We start from the raw sequence: 18,928 nt of genomic DNA, 5'->3' as shown, positions 1-18,928 counted from the left end.
TGTAAATGTTTTAGGGATATCAGTAAAAGCAGGGCCAGCTGCAGACCAGTGCATGTTGTTTGAGGGCTTTGTGTACCTTAGGTAATTTTTCGGTGCTGACTGGTGACAATAGACTTTCTGCCTCTCTTTCTCCTTTATCCAATTCAGTAATTCTATTCTAACCTCAGATGCCTGGTCCTTTTAAGGGGTTGAAGAATGGGAGGCAAAGAGCAAGACCTAGGGCAATCACTCCAATTTGTCATCCCCTAGGCTCATTTGAGGGGGGATTCCCATGGAAGGAGGGAGGATGAATGAAAATGTAGTGAAAGGTTTTGTGTATGTGTGTGTTTCATTTGATTCACATAGAGAATTCTAAACTGCCTTAATCTCATACCAGCACATTCTATCACATAAACAGAATTACGTGCATCCCAACCTATCTTCTTTGAGTAGGATAGATAGCAGTTTCCTTACATTTCATTGCCTACCTATCTATTCTATGAAGTCTTGATTGTGGCCGTAAGGGAGAACCCTCTCTCTTTTTTTTTTCCAAACATCTCCTAGAGATCCCCAGAACCCTTTTAATTTCTGCAACTTTTCTCAGTTCAGTAAGGGAAGAAGATCTCAGGAAAGAATTAGTCCTGACCTTCCTGAAAACTATCAGGAGAATAAACAAAATATTTAGGGTCCAAAGCTCCTTGTGGTTCAGTATCTCTCCTCATTAGTTGCTAAACGATCCCCCATACATATGAGGGGTGTCCCTGTGATTCCTTTCTAGTTGGGAAAGATGAGGATAATGTGAGAGGCATGGTCCTAGTAGCACCATCAAATTGTGCCAGTCAGAGACCTCATGAATATTCACATGAATAATAAAGAAAGAAGCGTCTCCTTTCAGTCCCGGAAGATTGATCTCTAACTTGGTGCCTGCCACATGCAGTGTTTTCTTTCATTCCTCAGCTGTTCAACATAATAGCTTGTTGTGGAACTTTCTAAGTAAACTAATTCCATTTGAAATTCTGTTTATTTTAATGATTTTTGAAATATAGTGGAGACATTTTCAATTAAGCGTGAGAAAATCTTACTTCACTAAAAAGTAAACTTAAAATTATAGCTTATAACTTATAAAGTTATATCTCTACCATGGATCTTAACTTTCCAACCTTGTATTTTGGGGGTAGTTTAAGCCAGCACGTTATTGAGTTTTGAGCAACTCATTGTTGCACAGCTTTATGACAATCGTTTTAAAGGTTTTATTTTCTCAGAATAGAGACAGCACACATGTATTCCACTTTTTTATACCTAATTAACTACGAATCATCTCTTCACTAATGTGCATATAACACTTATTTCCTAAGAAGAAGTTATGTCCCTTTCGCAAATGAAACTCAGTGGATACTTATCATAAAGTCTTATGTTATTGATTTTTCAAAAAACTGCTTGAGCAGAAAATGCCCTCCTTTACAATTATCAGTCAGGACAGTGCATCTAGCCTTGATTCCTCCCACACATTTAATCTCAAAGGGCATTAGTGGAAGGAAAATGCTAACAGATGGAGAAGCTTTTGTTGATAGTGTTTTTCTTCTTTTTAAGTAGGAGTACATTGTGATCTGTTGCAGGGGAAAAAAAAGAAAGGAAAAAAAAAAAAAAAAAGCAACTAAGCACCTTTTTCTTCCCCAGATGGGCTGCTAGTATCTTTCTTGCATGTGCTTTTAGTTGCTAGTTCAGCTTTTCTTACAGAGGTCAGCAGTAGGTCATTTACAGAGTGTTGGCAATTTGTGCTAGGTGCTTTGCAAACAGAGTCCCTCCCTGTCCACTGGACTTCAAACACAAATTAAAATTGAAATAATGAGGCCAAAAGTAATGTGCAAAATGAAACAGCCAAAATGTTTTTTAAGCATCTGGTATTAAAAAATTTACTGTGTGAATCAATTTTTACAATTCACTCCCTGCTTTTATTTCCCTTTCTGTCTGTACACAAATTAATCATTTAGTTTATAAAGCATATTTTGAAGTGAGCCATCTTGTTTTGATCATGGTACCTGGAAAAGGTAGACCAAGGTTTATAACCTCAGCAAATATATTGGTCTCCTGGTACAAAACCAGACTTTATTAACTCTTCACAGAAATCTGAACAGCAATGCTAAGAATACCTATAGATATACAGTTAAGACATATCTTGAATGCTACTTGTTCCTGATAAAAAATAAATACAACTTTATATGAAAAATGATCCAGGTGAATATTTTCCCAGAAATAAAGGTTATATGCATAGATGAAGTAAATGAATACGTGATTCTGCTAGTAAATGGTTCCCACAAATAATTAAATTTTTCACACAACTAGATGCCTTGGGAGAGAATACTATGCAACTCACATGACTTACCATTAGTTTTAATACTGGCAAGAAGTAAAAGGACAAACTACTAAACCCTGGATTCCAACTTGTTACCTACTGATTTTAGCTACAATTTTAGATTGAAAAATTGTAACATGGAATGATGAAAGTATAGTGGAAGTCCCAAAGTTACTAGACCAGCATAGTTTACATATTTATATTCATCAGTTGTCTTCTTGGAGTTTTCAGTAGTTTCAGAGATTTTTATTTTAACCTTCTAGGTTTTTTTTTTTCCCTGATATATCCAGGGAAGCAAGTAAGTTATTATTTTAATGTGGAAGTTGTCTAACCATTTCATGTAAAATAATAAAAATTATAACATTATTAACCAATATTTATTGATTACTCACCATGTGCCAGGCACTGTGCTTAGTACCTTATTTTTATTATCTTATTCAAAGAACTATGGGTACTTTATGGTCTTATTTTATTATCCTTATTTTATAGCTGAGGAGATTAAGAAGCTTGTCTCAAATATAAAGCTAAACTCTTAGAGGAGCTGGGATTTCCTTCAGCTCTACTACGAAAGTTTGCTTGAGAAAAGACACTGAAAATTTCTTACTCTTTCCTTAATACCCAAATAGAATAATGCTGTGTGGGATCCCCAGAAAGACAAGGCCTTAAAGAGAAAAATGAGAGTTGGTAAGAAGTAACCCAGAGCTACACTCAGAGCTAGCTGCTGTGTACTCACACCGTCACTTCTCTGACCAGTGGCTTCTGAGTTCCGTTGTCACAATCCCAAGCATAAAATACAATCTACATTGTGACCCAGTATACACACACACTTGCATGTACACATAAACTTCTATATAACTGAAACCAGTTTTATGAAGGAATACTTAGCCTTACTCAGATTATGCTTTCTGGTATTTTATTCTATTGTATCTCATTAAAAAATGTCAAGCCTACCTTAAATGCACTTCATGCTTTTAATATCATAACTTGAAAAAGTGCTGATGTGAACTTCATAGGGCTTTGTATTCGTGTCTATTTTGACATTTGATAATATTCTTTTCCTAGTAATCATGCTTTTCCTTCTTGTCAGAATTAAAACATTAGGGAGTGAAGTGTATGGAACCTTGGACAGGGGAGAACCCAGGTCTCTAATCAATGCAGGAGTGCTTTAATTTATAATTCATGGTTAAAGAACGTAAGCAAACTCCACTTGGGAGAACCCCTAGGTCTGTAATCACTGTGAACAAACATTCAGCCAAGCACCAGGCTTGATGTGCATAAGAAAACTCAGTGAAGGAATAACCACTAAAACAGGATGTAAGAGGATGAAGGCTCTAGAGGAATACCAGATAATTCATCCTGGAGAAGTGATTCAATGGAGAATCATGAGAAATCCTTTCTTCATAGAGCAGTACTTGTGGTACTGCTGTACATGTGTGATACATGTGTGGATTCAGACTGTACAAAACACTCTCAGTGTCATGAAGCAAGGAAAGTGTTCAGGGACCTCTCATTTCATAGTCAATCTTAAGGTTTTCACACTGAGGAGACAGCAATCCTATAATCAAAGTGGAGAAAACTTCACCTAGATTCCACATTCAGAAAACTAAGTTTTGCAGTGAGGGGAGGGAGGGAGGAAACCTTTAAAAGCACCTTTTAACACACAATTTAGCAAATAATTCAGAACTTTCAGAAAACTATTGATGGGGGAAATCTGACATATAAATGCAAGACAGTAAAGAGATCTGGGAATACTGAATGCAGGCTTTTGTAAGAAATTAAACTTTTTCAATAGATTATTACTTGTAAATATTTAAACAATAATCCCTGTTGCTGAAAAATCTTTTTAAAAAGATGTAATCTTTTTAGAAAGTAAGATAAGAGAATTGACTGAACTGATTATACCTGGTACCCAAGGTGTTTTACTAGAGAGCATACAAACAAGGCAAACACATCCCAACCTAGCACATGAATATGACTGTATCACTCTGTGGTTTAAAATTCTTCAGTGCCTTCCTATGGCCTTAGAATAATATTTAAACTCTGTTATGGAGCACAGGGCCCTTATGCTCTAGTTCCTAACTACATGCCTACCTTCATCCCCTCTCAAATTTTACCCACCATTCAAACTAAATAACTTCCAGCTAACACAGGAGAGCCCTATACTGTCTTGTGCCATGTCTTCACACATGCTTTTCCGTCTCCCTAGAGTGTAATCCTTCAAATCTCAGCTCAAATGTTTTTCACCCTGTGAAAAAAATTTTTTTGAGGTGGCTATATTTTTTATTAAAGTATAGTTGATTTACAGTGTTGTGTTAATTATTGCTGTGTAGCAAACTGCTTCCGTTATATATATATATATATATATATATATATATATATATATATATATATATTCTTTTTCATATTCTTTTCCATTATGGTTTATTAGAAGATATTGAATATAGTTCCCTGTGCTATACAGTAGGACCTTGTCACTTATCCATTCTATACATTACCAGTTTGCTTCTGCTAATCCTGAACTCCTGATCCATCCCTCTCCCAACCCCCTTTCCCTTGGCAACCACCTGTCTATTCTCTATATCCATAATTCTTTTCTGTTTCGTAGATAGGTTCATTTGTGTCATATTTTAGATTCCACATATAAGTGATATCATATGGTATTTGTCTTTCTCTTTCTGACTTACTTCACTTAGTATGATAATCTCTAGTTGCATCCATTGTTGCTGCAAATGGCATTATTTCATTCCTTTTTATGGCTGAACAGTATTCCATTGTATATATGTACCATATCTTCTTTGTCCATTCATCTGTTGATGGACATTTAGGTTGTTTCCATGTCTTGGCTATTGTGAATAGTGCCGCTGTGATCACAGGGGCGCATGTATCTATTTTGAATTATAGTTTTGTCTGGATATATGCCCAGGAGTGGGATTGCTGGATCATACGGTAATTCTGTTTTTAGTTTTCTGAGGAAACTCCATACTTTTTTCCACAGTGGCTGCACCAATTTACATTCCCACCAACAGTGAAGGAGGGTTCCCTTTCTGTGAAAAATTTTTTGAATTCTCCTAATCTCTCTCTCTGTATACATCTCATATAACATAATAATTTGTCTGAATATCTCACCTGTTCAACTATAAATTTCAAGGGAGGAGAAAGGATAGTAGACTATCTTTGACCTAGAATATTTTGGACCTGATCTTTTTGGATTAAATGTAATTCCAAAATTGAAGTGTCAACTAAATCTATATATTCATAATAATAAAGCATCATGACTTGATCCATACATTTCCTTAGGTTTTTGTAATTCATTACTACATTAATCAATGGGTATGATAATATTACAATTCAATTTATATATTTTAAGTGATTAGGCACCAGCAATAAACAAATAAATAAATAAATAAATGAGAGCCACATAAATAAGTGAGGGCCACCACTATTCACAATTTGCCACCAAGATTTCTGTGTGTGGATTCATTCATTATAAACTCCACCTTGACATACTGATGAATTGTTTGAAAACCAAGAGGTCATACTATCACCAAGGACCAAGATCTATAGCAAACTTTTCCTCAATAAAATTATAAAGATGTGACTTCAGTAATAGGAGATTGTAAAAATAATCCTTTTATAATAATTCTTCTGTTTCCATGCTGTCAATGGGCTCTGCTGGTGGCTTGGCCGCATCCCATTACCAGCTGGTTACAAAGAGCCCCCATCATTGTGAGTGTTGGCTGTTAACTGCTCAAAGCTTCCCCTTCTTGGTAGAATTTCCCTTGGCTACACAGAAGCAACCTCACCAAGAATGTTATATTGGGTTGGCCAAAAAGTTCGTTTGGTTTTTTCCATAACATCTTATGGAAAAACCTGAACGAATTGTTTGACCACCCCAATATTTCCCCACATGTTGAAGTAGCCTGACTTGACTGGTTTACAAAAGTTGGTCCCCTCAGTCCTTAAGGTGGAATCAACTCTGCGGTATAATATCCTCCAGAGCTACCTGAGACCGTATCTTCGCTCAGCTTCTTCCCCTGGCCAGTCTGGCTTCCCTGCTTTTCCATTTCCTGAAAGCATTCCTTCAATAAGTGATATGCACCCAAATTCTTTTTTCTAATAGGAGTATAGTTGATTTACAATGTTGTGTTAATTTCTGCTGTGCAGCAAAATAATTCAGTTATACCTATATATATTCTTTTTCATATTATTTTCCATTACGGTTTATTAGAGGATATTGAATATAGCTCCCTGTGCTATACAGTAGGACCTTGTTGTTTATCCATTCTATATATAATAGTTTGCAACTGCTAATCCCAAATTCCCAATCCATTCCTCCCTCAGCCTCCTTCCCCCTTGGTAACCACAAGTCTGTTTTCTATGTCTGTGAATCTGTTTCTGTTTTGTAGATAAGTTCATTTGTGTGATATTTTAGAGTCCACTTATAAGTGATATCATATGGTATTTGTCATTTTCTGTCTGGCTTACTTCACTTAGTATGATAATCTCTAGGTCCATCCATGTTGCTGCAAATGGCATTATTTCATTCTGTTTTATGGCTGAGTAGTATTACATTGTGTGTGTGCACACGCATGTGTGTGTGTGTATAAATATATACACGCCACATCTTCTCTATCCATTCATCTGTCGATGGACATTTTGGTTGTTTCCATGTCTTGGCTATTGTAAATAGTTCTGCTGTGAACATACGGGACATGCACTCAAATTCTTATCTTAGGCTCTGCTTTAGAGGAAGCCAAATGAAGAAACATGCTTCCTGTGCTTTGATTCCCAGTAGTTATTGGATAAATAATAAGCTGGTATGTTTTCCAACATTCTTGAAAACACAATAGATCTTCACTTTACTATGGTATGTGTACTGAAAGATTTGTGATTGTGGTTTTCTTTAATAAGATTTCACTTTATATGTACAATTTAATTCTTTTCCTATGAGATGGTCTTTGCTCTACTCTAAAGCTTTCCTATGGCATTGGTTAACGGTCAGGATAAAGAGAAACAAATTGCCCCTTCTAAAGGCCATATAACATCTTATAATCATCAGATAAATTAGATAGAGAAATGAATATGCTTTCACTAGATATGCCTTTCTCCTCATGTTCATGATGGCACACACTTCCTAATACATAATTACCTACTGACTGTGCAGCACCATAAAGGGATAGAAAGTGTTCCTATTTGTTAAAAACAGAAATCTCTCTCTGCTCTCAAAAGAATTTGTACAATTTATCCCATATTTTGTTTTCAAAGTACTTGTTTGAAAAGTGTATTAATAATAATAAATATCTACCTGTTACTTTTCTAAACTTTTTTTTTGGTAATACTATCCTTTTGCTAAAACACAGCATCACAGCATACTTTTTCTCTTTTCACCCCTGCTGCAACCCCCTTACAACATACAAAATTTGCAGACCATTCCCAGGAGTTTAGTGTCAACAGAACACTAGTCCAGACTGCTTAAATTCTAGTGTCCTAGTCAGCTCTTCAGTTTAAATGACAATCATAGCTAGGCATATTCATTACATTACCAGATTACTGTGTGTTAATGATCTCTGTTTACTCTCTAAGTGACTTCCACACTGAAAATGGCACAGTGTTGCCCAGAAGACAACTATAAAATGTAAGCGTATTTTAAATTAACACAGGTATTCAGACAATCCATGGAAATATTTAGCCACAAACTAATTTTAGGTTTGCCTTCTGGATATTTATTTTATGAACTTGGATTAGAGAATTACCACAGGCACTATACAATTCAAAAAACAAGAAATTATTTTCTGAAATACTGGTGCTTTTGCATGTGAACACTCATCCATATCCTGGTAAAGGTTGAAGTTGCATAGGTGTTTTCATTTGTCAAAACTCAGAAAATGATACACATTAGATTTGTGAATTACATTATATGCAAGTTTTACTTTTTAAAAAGAGCTATAAGCAAATACTGAACAACAGTTAATGATACATATTTTGAAGAATTTAGGGGAAAAGTATACTTTGAAATAAATTTAAAAAGATGAATTGATTAGGGAACAGAAGTTTGGATAGAGCAATAGATATGTAATAAAGCAAATATAACAATGTAATTGTAGAATCTATGTGGTTGGTATATGGATGTCCATATGCAATTCCTTCAACTTTTCTGCATGCTTAAACATTTTTATAATAACATATTAGGGAAACTTTTCATCTCAAGCAAATGGAAACTGTGCTAGGTTCCAGTACAGTGAATTAAAATGTTTTTGTAAAATAATAGATTTTTACCTCTGACAATTAAATTTAATCATGTCAGAACATTGTCTTGAAATGTTTGGAAAATGAGTTTAATATTTTCTAATTAATACATTCATGTCAGCTTTGAACTGAAATTATACCAAGTGACTTTTAAAAGCAATCATTTGACTGTATGTTCCTGGTGGGATATAACTTAAGAACAAAATGAAATATGCAAATAATTTTACACTGCTTTTAGTGAGTATGTTTTTCATAAGAGGGTTGATATTTCTGTTCTAAGACTATTGTTTGTCTTTTAACATACAATAAAGAAAATGAGTAATTATGTTTGTGACATTGAAAACTCAGTCTTTTCCAGTGTGCATGCAAGAAGAAGATAGATATTTAAGATCTATGGAGTTAATTAAAATCTTATAACCCTGAATTTGAACTGGAAGGGTATTAAACTTATGATGCATTTTATCAATTTAAAAAACCCACTTATCTTTTAGATGTATCCACTGATAACATCCTAGAAACATGCAACAAAACAGTAGCAGGAAGCCCCTGGGGATATATTATAGGTTTGGTTTCCAAATACCATCACTCCCTAGAGAGAATCAGAGTTTCTTGGAGAAATGTGTGCTTTCTGGTTGTGGGTAAGTAATGTACAATATCAATCTGGATAATCTTGTCACAGGATCCAGGAAGCAGCTTGAAGAAGCACCTGCTCTCTGAACTTGAAGTAATTTAAGCATCAATAATGATGATGACTACAATGAACAGAAGCACACCTAATATATTTAAATACATGGATTTATAATGATACTAAAGCATGTAGTCAATAGACTAGACCACAACATGATCCAGATGTTAGAATTAGCATAAAAATACTTTAATGCAACTATTATAAATATAGTTTAAGGATTTAAAGAGAAATATTGTCACAGTGAGTGAACAGATATGGGATCTCAGCAGAGATTAAAATATTTTTAAAAATCTAGGACTTCAAAATTTATCTGAAATAAAAAATTCAATACACTGGGAAGAAACAGAAATTATTTCCCAAAGTCAATTTTTAAAAAATCAATTTTGATGTATGCTAGAAAACCAATTCATTTAGCAAACTGGTATATAAAATAGCAACTGATAAAATGAAAATGGAAAGTAAAAAGAATCAAGTGTTTATCTTGCCTTTTCTCTGAAAATAATATCTCAGGGTAACCAAAAAAGATAATGAGTGGAAGTTTCTCTTTACAGAAGTTTTCTAATTAGTACATGAAAAAAGAATTAGTATATCTCCATTTATCAACCTTTAATTAATAAATCTAGGAAGTTATCATGATTAGTTGCTATTATCAGTCTGAATTCAGCCAGGAAAACAGAACTAGTTAAATATTACAGAAATAAAAGTTTTAATATAGGAATTAGTGTTTACATTAATGTAAACTTAAACAAGGAAATTGAAGATCTGGAAGGTTGCATCTATAAAGTCAGAAAAACAATAATAAATTACATCAACCTAAAGCAGTGATTGAAAGTAGGAGAGAAACATAGAGCTCTTGAAAAAGTCCAAGAAATTGCTGCATGTGTCATGATCATGAAGTACAAGTTCATGAGAGATCTGTGATAGTGCTATGTCTGGATACTATGATTGCTAGATCATTGTGGATTCATGCCTGGCTGCCAAAATCACCAAAATGACTTTTGTTTTACTTTCATCTTTCAAATCATGCATGAGTTTTTCTCATTTGCAAATCCTATGGGGAATCATTCAGGAAAGAGTGCTCTGGAAAGTAGAGTTCCCAGCTTTAGAAAAGTGTAGTGATGCTGCCAAGTTGACAAGAGGCAATTCAACACAGCTGCTAATATCACAGAAAGAAAGACAACTGGAAATCATGTTTGTTTGGCTGGGAAAAAACACCTTCTTTTCTATGAAATACTCTTGCAAAAAAAAAAAATAACCAGCAATTTCTTAAACTTTTACTTTATTTAACAACACTTAGGAATAAATGTAACAAAAGACATCCTAAAACATCTTGCTTATATTTATGAAACAATTCTGGGAGAAACTAAAGGAGACACAAATAAATGATGATATATACCATGTTCATAGAATGGAAGGATTAATATTGTTTGGATCCCAACTCCAGTAAAATTTCCAATTTTTAAAAATAAAATGGCAAGCTGATACTAAAATTTATATAGAAATGTGAAGGACCTAGTATAGCCAAAGCATTCTTTTTTTGGAGGAGGAGGGACACAAATAGTATTTATGTTATTTTATTTTTTGCCAAAGCATTTTTAAAACAGAAAACAAAGTTGGAGGGTTTATGCTACCTTATTTCAAGACTTACCATAAAGCTACAATAATTAAGACAATGTAGTATTGACCTAAGGGTAGCCATATAGAATAATAAAACAGAATAGAGACCTTAGACATATATCTACCCATCAACAATCAGTTCAACAAAATTTACAAGGCAATTCAAAGGAAAACAAAAGTCTCACAGGAAATGGTGCAGAAACAACTGGAAAACATATTTAAAAATTGAGTGGACCTCTACTTTATACCATAATAAAAATTAATTTGAGGCAATCATAGATCTAAACATAAAAGCTAATATTATAAAGTTTCTAGAAGAAAATATAGGAGAATATTTTCATGAACTTGGAGGAGGCAAAGATTTTTTAAGGCAACTTTCAGAAAACAATAGCCATAAAACTAAAAATTGGTAAATTAATATTTACCAATGTGATGCTCTTCTCACCAAAACTACTGCTAAGAAAATGAAAAGTAGTCATAAACTGGGAGATAATTCTTGCAGCACACACATATGACAAAATATGTATAAAGAGAGTTATATAGAAATATGCAGTTCTTATACTTGGAACTTATACAATGCATCTATAAATCTATAATGTAAAGACAGTAACCCATTAAAATATGGGCAAATACTTGAACAGACACTTCATCAGAGAAGATATACAAATGTTCAATAAATATTTGAAAAGTTGCTTATCCTCATTAGCTATCAAGCATATACAGTTAAAACCATAATAATTTGCCACTTCACCCTCACAAAAATGGGTACAATTATAAAGATTGGCAAAATTATATATGGTGAGCATGTAGAGCAACTGGAGCACCAATATATTTCTGGTCATAAAGTAAAATGACAAGCCACCTTAGAAAAACATTTGACAATTTTTATAAAGTTAATAATATACCTTCCCTATAAGAAATAGAATCCTAGGTCTAGAAGGTTATATCCCAAGAAAAATGAAAATATATATCCATGAAAATAATTTAAACCAAATAGGCATAAAGGATATTTTCATAACAATTCCAATCCAAAAACCACCCTAATGTCACTAAAATAGTGGATAAATTGTGTTATATGCATACAGTAGAATACTGTTCAGCAAAAACAAAACAAAAACAAATTTTTTTCCAAAGTGGTTTTTTAATGTTTTTGTTTTTGATCCAGCTGTGTCCAGCTTTGCATCATATGTGACACTTTGGTAAACATTCTTGTTTACTTTGATTTTATTCCTTTCCACATTTTATAAAATCTGCCTTTTTCATCATATTTGGCCTATTTTGCTTTCCCAGTTGACTCTGTTTGGTTATTTTTCAGGTCCCTGGGCTGTTTTGAAATTTTTCTTATACCTCCTCTGAAGCATTCTGAATAGTTTTTAAGCTTTCCCTTTGTCGTTTTATTTTTCAATTTCACTTTTCTCCCACAACCATCGCCCACATTTTCTGTTCTCATTTCTAAAATTGCATAATCACAACTGAATTCCTTTGGATTCCTCCTTGCATTAGTAGAATATTGACATTTGTCATACACTCATCAGTATTTCTTAGTAATTCACCCACAGTTGCTTCCTGCATCACTTCCTGGTCCCAATCTAGGATAAAACATAGTTCCTTTGCCTTCATGTTCAAAAATTGGGTTATTAAATTCCATCATGATCATTATATAACATACTTTTCATTTTCCCACCACTGTTTTCAGTTTAAACTCATTCCCTTTATCACATGCTTCTGAGTACATAACTGTTGCAGCATTTGTGTAATTTAAGCTGTGAGTATCTCCACATGGAGTATAGTAATTCTTGTGCTTGGCATATTGTGTTCTTATGGCATTTTTTATATTTCTTCTCACAGGCAATTATTTTTTTCCATTTAGTCACATTAATTATAGCGTACTTTACTGAGAAATAACACCAATCATAGCACAGAATTATGGGATGTTAAAAGTAGAAATATATTTACAACTTATTATTTGTAATCCTCTGTTTTTTTTAAAATGAAAGAACTAAACTCAGAGATCTGCTACAACCACTTTTCACTGTAATATAAGACCTTTTCCCATTGAGATGTGTATTCGTTGTGATTTTCAAGTTTACAATTCAGTGATATTTAATGAATTCACAGAGTTTTGCAGCTATCATCACTGTCTGTTTTCAGAAGATGTTCATCATCCCCCAAAAGAAGCACAATACTTATTAGCAGTCATTCCCTATTCCCTGCCTCTCCAGCCCCTGGCAGCTGCTAATGCAACTTCTGTCTGGTCTGGACATCTCCTATTGGTGGAATCATACAATATGTGGCCTTTTGTAACTGGCTTCTTTCATTTAGCATGTTTTCAAGGTTCATTCATATTGTAGCATGAATCAGTACTTACTCCCTTTTTATGGCTGTTGTATAGATATATCACATTTTGTTTATCTGTTCTTCAGTTGATGGACATTTGTGTTGTTTCCACATTTTAGCTATTATGAATAATGCTGCTACAAATATTCATGTACAAGTCTTTGTGTGGATGTATCTTCATTTCTCTTGGGAGAATATGCCCAGGATGGAATCACTGTATTATGTAGTAAAACTATGCTTCACCTTTTGAGGAACTGCCAAACTATTTTCCAAAGTGGCTGTACCATTTTGTAATTCCACCAAATGGCTCCGTTTTTAAGGGTCTCTGGATCTCTGAAACACTTGTCAATACAACCTTTGGTGTGAGTGAATTGTACAGCTGGAGGATCGTTTACTCCTCCATTCCCATTGACTATAAGCACAGCCGCTCTAACACAGACTTTGTAAATACGAACCTAGTGTTCTTTCATTTTCTCTAACTTCTCCCACGGTTTTCAATTCTAAACTTTTTCTGCCACTATTTTAATTTTTATCATTATGACCTTGGTGTGACATTGATCTGCTTGGAGCCCTGCCTGTAGAGGCTCTGCTTGTCCCTAAATTCCTAAGTTACACCAAAGATGAACATTCCTTCATGAATCATTATGAGAGCTCAACATTGAGCCTCTGGCCCCCTGCCCTGTCCCACATGGTCTGCGTATTGCCAGCCATAAATATAGACATTAAAGTGATTTATGGACTTTGCTTCAAATTCAAAGTGAAAATAACAAAAGGGAAATTATTAAATAGATGGTGGAAATTATCAGTCTCTTTTCCTTAAATTTAGTTTCTACTCTTTAGGTAATTACTTACAGTAACAATAAGAAGAGAATTACCTAACATTCAAAAGATATCTCTACTCCAGTATTTTAGAAGAGTAATAATTTGAACACTTTTCACAGTCTCTCTGTTCTATTCTTTTTTTAAAAACTGAAGTGCATGCCATTATGTGATACACAGAAGACAAAAATATTATATTTTTGGCCAGCTTTCTCACCCACACAACTTCCTAGAATTTTCTGGTTTTCAATTACTTAAGTAATAGGATTCTACCATTTCCAGTTGGTAATAATTTTACAGTTTGGTGCTCCTATGGGGCATAGTTTTTTTGTGTCTGATATTCAGTTGAACTGGATATTAATATGATCAATTTCATTTTGTTTTTTCAAACTTTTTTGTACTAAAAATTACATATTTGCACACTGTTTTATTCCTCCCTTTTAACTAATCTATAGTCATGATTTTATTTTATTTTTCTTTCTTGACATATCTCAAGATTTCCTCAGACGTTAGTTTTAAGATCTGAGAAGCAAAGAACAAAATGGGAAGAAAATAAATACTGCTTCATTCCAGCTACATGGAAAGATCACTGAGTGGTTCCGTGGGGAAAGCATTAACGTGGGGAAAGCATTAACGTGGGGAAAGCATAAACGTGGTTCCATGGGGAAAAATGGTCATAGACCATGGCATGCACACCCGGCCAGAGCTACCATAACACTTAGAAGTGAGTTTCAAATTCAAAAAGCTGTTTTTCTGTAGGTACTTTGGGGGTTTAGATAAGAGAGGAAATTTTCAACCATGTCTTTGTAACATACCCAAGGTGATCAAGAAAGAAAATTATCCATAATTATCCAAATTGTACCCAAGTATCCGAGTTGTATGGTTTGCTCTTTTAGTTTCACTTTATTGTCCCCATGCATAGACTATGGTGCTGCCCAGGCATTTATAGATTTTGAGGGGAAACTGGTATTTTTAAAATTGAAATCCATTCAAATATTAACCTTTAGGGACCTGTCACCTCTTCGCTGCATTTAGGATTTACGCATTAAAATCCCCTGCAGTGAGACTATATTAGATTCCACAAATCTCACAGGCCTAATTTCTGTGTTCCCCAGGTTTTCAATGAGTTGTTTCATTGCCAAAATTGAGGTAATAGAAAACAAAAATAAAAGCAAAACAAAACACAAGTCAAAATTATCTAGTTAGGAAATATTTGGAGAGAATAAAGAACATTAAATTATTTTATCAGTCTCTAAAGATGATGATGGGTTATATGAGGCTAGAGAAGAAATTTAGGAAACTGTAGTTTATAGACCCAGTGAACATAGTTTAACAACTGTGCTTTGTCTATTACTTTTTATAACATAGTTTGAGCTTAAATGTTTATATTTTATTCCTGATACATTATGATGTATGAGTATATTCAACAGTTAAAAAAAATTAAATTATTTGGTTTATAATGGTAGGGATATAAAAACCCAAGTATATATTCTGGGAACTTACTATGATTAATTTAGCAAAAAATCAGAATAAAAGGTGTCATTTATCACCATCTAGTTTCTGAAAAAGTATATATATATCTCAGATATAAATGATGATTTTATCCATTATAATGTACTTTGTCATCCCCTTCATAGTCATTTACATATTTCAGTTCATTTTTGAATTGTGTTATAAAGTGAAAAACAGGAATTGTGCATAGAATAGCATGCCTATGTTTATGTCCAGAGATGTTCTGAATCTAACACTGTTGGGTATTTAGTCAATTTCCATATCTATTCATTATAAAATGAATAAGCCCATTCAATCTGCAATTAGTGATTAACTTTAAACCATGTTACTCTACCATTAAATACCATTCACTTTATCATCTTATTTTTTTTAATGAGAATGAGGTATAAATATAGTTAGCCCTCAGTATCCAGGGGTGCTAAGCCCACGGATACAGAGGGCCAACTGTAAGGGACTTGAGCATTCACAGATTTTGGTATCCGTTGGGGTCCTGGATCCAACCTCCACCCCCCTCCACCCCCCACAGATACTGAGGGCTGACTGATGACAATACAGGTGCTCCTGGGAATGAGTCTGTCCAAAAGTGATGAGAGCCTTCCAACCAAGTTTGTCAAGAGAAACACTATTTCAATGTTCAGTATTAGTCAGTTAATGTTCCTAATTTTTTTAATTAAAAAAAATAGAAACACCTACACCTGCCAGCTTCTATGAAAGCATCAGTTCCACTTATGTTCAATGCCATACTGGAAAGCAGATTCTAAGCATTTCTAAATAAAAGTGTTACTACATTCAAAAGGATGTGTAAAGCATATCTTTCAGAACAACCACATTGCTAAAAGAAAAAAAAATCCATAGTTTTGCATTCCGTCTATATATCATAAGTGAGTGTTACTCATAAAGGATTTGAACTCCCTAAACATATGTGTCCACTTCCACCATTAAAGTGAATTCAGGTGCTTGGCATGACTGTCTCCAGACAGGCTTTCTTTAAATATTGATAGCTGTGGTCTTACTGCCGCATCGAACTATATCTGGATATGCTCATGTTCCTTTTACAAGACTTTCATACAACTCCATGGTCTGCAGAACACGTGGGAAGTATCTCATCATTTCTTTCATTAATATAAACTATTTTCACTTTCTCCAATGACAAATTGCCCAAAATTAGGTTTTTTACACCTATTATGACTGAACATGATGAGAAATTCATCTGTAGACCACAGCTGTATATTGCAGGCATTATAAACCCTTGCGGCAGGGGAGGTGATTGTTACATTGCAAGGACCAAGCAGAAAGAGAGAGTCGTTTATTTTGGTGGGAGACAGAAATGCTGGTTTTCAATTTTTTCAAAAAATTTTAAAGGTTATTTGATGAGATTCAAAATAGCCATTTTAAACACTGTCCAAAAAAACATGGTTTGAATATACGTATTGTGAGAGGCTGTTTGAAAACTTCTGCTGAGCCACTACATTCAAACCAAAAGTTCTACTCTTTTATTACTATTTCAGTGTCCACTGAATGCCAGAAACATGGTAAGCATTGCATGTGACAGAAGCAATCCTAGTGAATGCACCATTTACATGAAACAGAGAAAATGGATCTTTGTGAAAGGAGAGGAATGTGATCCATGCTTGCACTGATTCTACATTTCCTACATGTATCTGACACACACGTTTGTAATTATTCTCACCTGGCATAGTTAATGTTGTCTGGTGATTTGCCATGGATGACAGCTGCCTTCTTTCAAAATCTACCAAAGGAACATAATGATCTGACTTTTGAGAAACTGCTGACAAGGAACAAAAACATTAAAAAATCAAATTCAAGGGTGGGAGGGAGACACAAGAGGGAAGAGATATGGGAACATATGTATATGTATAGCTGATTCACTTCGTTATAAAGCACAAACTAACGCACCATTGTAAAGCAATTATATTCCAATAAAGATGTTTTAAAAAATGAAATTCAATACCATACTCAAATAAGAGCTTTATAGTAACAATTAGAAAACAATGAGAAATCACAAATTCTATAAAATTGAAAGAGAATATGCCTCTACTTTTCTTGGGCCATTAATGCATGCATTAGAAAGGATTAGATTTAAATACTCTTCACTAGAAGAAAGAACACGACTAGTTTCTGTTAATAAGTTTTATCATAAAATATAGGGTAAAGTCAGTGTCTAAATTTCATGAATTGTGGGTATCATCTTTTCACATATCAAGAACACCATGAGTATTCTCAATGTCTAAAGTATACTAAAATAAAAATAGACTAACACTCCATGAAATAATCATAACAATGCAGCAATGTTGTATTCACTGAGTAAACATTTATTAGAGCAAGATTTTACTCTTTAATTTTAGGTATGGGAGTATGCCAGTGTCAGTTGAGATTGCCTTCCTATAAGAAAAACAAGATTTGGAATAAAATTTTTTTCTAGAATATTTTAGTATAATATATTTAGTATAATATTTCTACTATATTTTACCTTAGTCATAGTCTTGATAGCTGTAATCAAGATAGAACATGTGGGCTTCCCTGGTGGCACAGTGGTTGAGAGTCCGCCTGCCGATGCAGAGGACATGGGTTCGTGTCCCGGTCCGGGAAGATCCCACATGCCGTGGAACGGCTGGGTCCGTGAGCCATGGCCGCTGAGCCTGCACGTCCGGAGCCTGTGCTCCGCAATGGGAGAGGCCACAACAGTGAGAGGCCCACATACCACAAAAAAAAAAAAAAAAAAAAAAAGAACATGTGACAGTAAATAAATAATTATTTAGCTTTGTCAACATAAATACATAAAGAATACTAACTTATAATTTTCATGCTTATCCTGTTTTATTTGAGCATAAACAGTGTTTGATACTAAAAATGTAATACTTATTTAATTTTATTTAAAACCTTAAAAATTCTAATTATTAAATTGGTTCACAGATTTTCTTTCTTTTTTTTTTTTTTTTTTTTGTGGTACGCGGGCCTCTCACTGTTGTGGCCTCTCCCGTTGCGGAGCACAGGCTCCGGACGTGCAGGCTCAGCGGCCATGGCTCACGGGCCTAGCCGCTCCATGGCATATGGGACCTTCCTGGACCGGGGCACGAACCCGTGTTTCCGACATCAGCAGGCAGACTCTCAACCACTGCACCACCAGGGAAGCCCTCACAGAATTTCTTGATGCAGCTTATTATATCTATTTCATGACTTGAAAGTCGTCTTTTAGAAATTAGCAGTTCATAACACTTAAAATCCAACTCAATACTATGTATTACAAAACATGAAAATAATTATTGAATGGTTGACCCTCTAATAGACTTAATAATGAATTAGTAAAATGTAAGGGCTTTTTTCCCCACTAATATGTCATTTGAAAAGAAGCATTT

This window comes from Mesoplodon mirus (assembly GCF_964341445.2).
Source record: "Mesoplodon mirus genome assembly, chromosome: 2".
In the NCBI taxonomy this organism is placed as follows: domain Eukaryota; kingdom Metazoa; phylum Chordata; class Mammalia; order Artiodactyla; family Ziphiidae; genus Mesoplodon; species Mesoplodon mirus.
The sequence above is the reverse complement of the archived record's forward strand: the minus strand, read 5'-3'. Positions refer to the sequence as shown.